The sequence below is a fragment of the Carlito syrichta genome, unplaced genomic scaffold (assembly GCF_000164805.1).
Source record: "Carlito syrichta isolate Samal-C Ts95f unplaced genomic scaffold, Tarsius_syrichta-2.0.1 Scaffold309859, whole genome shotgun sequence".
Taxonomy (NCBI): Eukaryota; Metazoa; Chordata; class Mammalia; order Primates; family Tarsiidae; genus Carlito; species Carlito syrichta.
Window position 1 is genome coordinate 820486 of NW_007253955.1, and position 4967 is coordinate 825452.

Here is a 4967-nt window from a genome sequence, read left to right on the forward strand (position 1 = left end):
TTCCTTAGGTGGCTTGTTAGGCTATTAATTTGTGCTCCTTCCATTTTCTTCATGTGTGTTTGTAAGGATATAAATTCCCATCTTACTACAGATTTTAAGGCATCCCAGAGATTTTGGTAAGATTTTTCTTCATTTTCATTTGTTTCCAGGTATCTTTTGATCTCTGTTTTGATTTCATCATTGACCCAGAAGTTGTTTGGCATTGTGCTGTTTAGTGACCATGTCTTTGTGGGTTTTGAGGGGACCTTGTTGGTGTTAATGTTTATTTTTATTCCACTGTGGTCCGAGAAGGTGCATGGTAGAATTTCCGTCCTTTTAAATTTGCTTATGCATGATTTATGGCCAATTATGTGATCGATATTGGAATACATTCTATGCAGTGATGAGTAGAATGTGTATTCTCTGGTCTTTGGGTGGAATGTTCTGTAGGTATCAATTAAGTCCATTTGGTCCAGAGAGACATTGAAGTTCCGGATCTCATTGCTGATTTTTTGTCTCAATGATCTGTCAAAGGTTGTGAGTGGGGTATTAAAGTCCCCAGTTATGATGGTGTTAGAGTCAATATGTTTCTTTAGTTTTCCTAGGAGTTGCTTTTTAAAAGTTGGCACACCTATGTTGGGTGCATATATGTTTAGGATAGATATTTCTTGTTGATGGAGTGACCCTTTTATCATTATGTAGTGGCCCTCTGTATCTTTTTTAATTTTTGATAGCTTAAATGGTATTTTGTCTGAAACTAAGATCATGACTCCTCCTTTCTTTTGTGTTCCATTCACCTGAAAATTTGTTTCCTATCTTCTTTCTTTGAGTCTGTTCATGTCCTTTCTAGTGAGATGAGTCTCTTGAAGGCAGTATATTGTTGCCTGGTGATATTTTATCCATTTTGCCATTCTATGTCTTTTCAGTGGTGAATTTAGTCTGTACCACATTCAGGCTAATTATTGAAATGTGAGAGTTCTTCCCTATCATAGAGTTCTTATAGAATTGTTTTTCCACTTGGTTTATTGTCTTTCTTTTGTTTTGGGGGTTGGTTCATGTGTATTTTATTCTTTTTTCTGTACTCTTGTGAAGAACGTTGCTCTTTTTTCCCCCTTTTCTTCTGTGTTTAGTACTTTCTTAAGTGTTTCATGTAGAGGTGGTTTGGTGGCAGCATAAGTTCTTAGGGATTGGATATCTGGGAAAGATTTTAATTCTCCCTCGCTGATGAAGCTTAATCTGGCTGGGTAGGTTATTCTTGGTTGAAATTGTTTATCTTTTAGGACTTTGAAGACATGGCTCCAAGCTCTCCTAGCCCACAGGGTTTCTGCAGATAAATCTGGTGCTATTCTGATTGGTCTTCCATGGTAGGTGATCTGGCCTTTTTCTCTTGCTACCTTTAGCTTTTTTTCTTTTTAGCCTATTTTGTTTAGGCGAATTATTATGTGTCTAGGGGTTGGTTTTCTCATTTGTTGTCTTGCAGGGGTTCTCTGAATCTCTTGTCTTTGAGTTTTTGCATCATTGATTAGATAAGGGAAGTTTTCTTGAATGATCTCATGGAAGGTTTGTTCCAGTGTGGTCTCTACCTCTTTCTGCCTCAGGAAGGCCAATTACTCTTATGTTTGGTCTCTTGTGGTAATTGCTCATCTCTTGAAGGTTTTTTTCCATCTTTTTGAGCTTGTTTTCTTGTGTTTTTGAGAGTTTGGGTTAGTTCTATATTTTGTTCCTCAAGCTCTGAGATTCTTTCTTCTGCTTGGGTAATTCTGCTTTCCATGCTTATCAGTTTGTTATTTATTTCTGTTCACAGTATTCTTTATTACTATTATCTCAGATATCAGCTCCTTCCTAGTTTCTTCTTGAGTCTGCTCAATTCTTTTTCATCTCTCCATTAATGTCTTGATGTCTAAGTTTGTCGTTTGAGACCAGTTATTCAATTAATGTAATTTTAAATTTCTGGGTAGAATTCACCAGTGCACATCTGGAACAGGTATTTTCTATTTTGAAAGGCTACTAATTATTGACTCATTTAGGTCAATTGATCAATAAATCTTATGTGTATTGATTGAGCATCTTCTATAGACTATGGTTTAATTTTTAAATTTTTATATATTTAGGGGTATAAATAAAGATTTCTTACATGTATATATTGAGTCATGGTGAAGTCTGGGCTTTCAGTGTACCTAACACCCAAATAGTAAACTTGGTACCCAATAAGAAAATTTTCAACTCTATTCCTTGCCACTCTCCCATCTTTTGTAGTTTCCAATGTTTATTGTTCTACTTTGGATGTCCTTGTGTAATATTGGGTCTTGCTTTTTGATCCACTCTGATCATCTCTGTATTTTAATTGATGCATATACTATGGACATTCAAAGTAATTATTTATATTAATTGAATTAATTTCTATTATATTTGTTAATTTCTGAAGTTTGTTTCTTTCTTCTTTGCTTCTACTTTTGATGTTCAGTCTTTTTCTGCCTTTTGTTGTTTTAATTAAATAGTTTATATTATTCCACTTTCTCTTCTATTTCAGCATATTAATTGCACTTGCTTTTTCTCACTTTTCCTAGTTTTCCTAGAGTTGGTAAGATACATATGTGACTAACCCAAGACCACTTTAAAATAACACATTACTTAATTGTGAGAAATGTTAGTGCCTTATAATAACAAAATAATTATTCCTCCCTCTCATCCCTTGTATTACTGCTATAATTCATTTCAATTATACATAAGCACACACATACAGCTAAACATGTTAATAATGCATTGTTTATGTCAATTTATGATGTTATTATTATTTTGAGCAAACTTTTTGTATCAATTTAAGCAAGAAGATTAAAAGATTAAAACCTTTAATTTTACCTTTACTTATTTTGTCTCTGATGTTCTTTATTTTTTTTTATAAAGATCTAGATTTCTCACCTATATCACCCTCTCTCTCTCTAAAGATCTTCTCTTAACATTTCTTGTGATGCCTACTGGCAACAAATTCCAGTTTTATATTTGTCTGAGAAAGTCTCCTTCACTTTTGAAAATAATTGTATAGGGTACAGAATTCTATGTTGGTAGTTTTTTTCTCCAAGTCTTTAATATTTTACTTTATTCTCTTCATATTTGTATGGTTTCTGAGAAGGTCAGTGTAATTCTCACCTTTGCTCCTCCAGAGGCAATATAATTGTTTTACAAGAATCAGTGTTGTTTCTTAGCTGTGAGGCCACGGGATCCTGGAAAATTTCTTTGGTGGGAGATTGTTAAATTTAGTGTTTGAATCTTCTTAATTTTTATTAGTCTGTTTTGATTTTCTGTTTATTTATTATTTAATCTTATTAGATTGTAGGTTTCTAGGAACTTATTCATTTTCCTAGGTTCATTTGTTATTTATCTTCAGTATTCAGGTAGTTTGAATATGATATGCCTATTTGTCTTTTTTTTTTTGCCATTTATCTTGCTTGATTCTCTCCAGGCCTTTAGATCTGTGATTTGCTATCTTATATTAATTTGGAGAAATTTCAGTCATTATTGTTTCAGATTTTTGTTTCTTCTGTTTTATCTCATTCTCATATTCCCATTATTCATATGCTACCCCTTTTAACCTTTTATAGTTGTCATTTCTTGAATTCTTTTATTTATTGTCAGTCTTTTTTTCCCCCGCTTTTCAGTTTTGAAAGTTTCTGTTGAGCTGTCCTTATGTTCAGAGACTGGTTTTCTGCTCTGGCTAATCCACTAAAAAGTCCATCAAAATCATTCTTTATTTTTCTTCTAGTGTTTTTTTTTTTTTCCTGTAGCATTTCTATTTGGTTCTTTGTTAGAATTTTCATATCTGCTGACACTGATCACCCATTCTTGTATGCTGTCTACTTTATCCATTAGAGTTCTGAGTGTATGAATTATAGTTGTTTTAGATTATTAGTGTGAAATTCCAACAACCCATCATATCTGAGTCTGACTGTGGTGGTTGCTCTGTGTCTTCATTTTTTTTTTAACTTTAATATTGTAGTAGATGTCTTCCATAAGTTTGTAAGATTGCTTGAAAATAGTCTCCCATTCTATTCTAGCCTGTAGGGTTTCTGTTGAGAAGTCTCCTGTTAGTTTAATGACTTTTTCTTTATATGTGATCTGGCACTTCTCTCTTGCTGATCTTAGGATATTTTATTTCATTTTCACTTCAGAGATTATGACAATTATATGTCTTGGTGAGGTTCTTGTGATGTATCTTGCAAGATTTCTTTGGGCTTCTTGTTCATGGATGTCTAGATCTTTTTCAAGATCAGGGAAATTTTCTTCAATTACTTCCTCAAATATGTTTTCCATATTTTTAACTTTAAATTCTTCTACCTCTAGAATGTCTTTGATTTGTATGTTTGGTCACTCTACATAATCCCATATTTTTCATAGGCATTGCTCATTCTTAACTCTTTTTTCTTTATTTCTGTCTGATTGATTTATTTGAAGGACTTGTCCTCCAATTCTGATATTTTTTTCTTCCACTTTGTCTGGCCTACTGCCAAAATTTTGTACTTTAGTTATTTTCTGTCTACTTGTTCTATCAATTACCCAGAGAAGTAGATCAGAAATATCTACTTATATTATAAATTTTAATTTTTTTCTTTCAATATTTTCTTTAGTTTTGCTTTACTTACTCTGAAACTCTGTCACTAGATACAGGCAAATTTACAATTGGATATCATTATGAAATATTGCTTTTTAGCTCTGGTAATATTATTTACTCTGTTTAAGGTTTATTTGATTGTAGTAGTATTTCAACTCCAGCTTCCTTATTATTTAGACTGTGTCTTTACATCTAATGTAGCTTTACTGTAGTTATTTCTTGAGCCTAATTAGCATATTTTGACTTTCAAGTTTAATAAACTCTTCTTTAAAATTTTTGTTTTATAGATGTGGGGTACAAGGTTAGGTACATAAGTGGTCATTGTATAGGTAAAGTAATAAACTCTTTTTTTTTTTTTTTGAGTTGGAGTCTCACTCTGTCA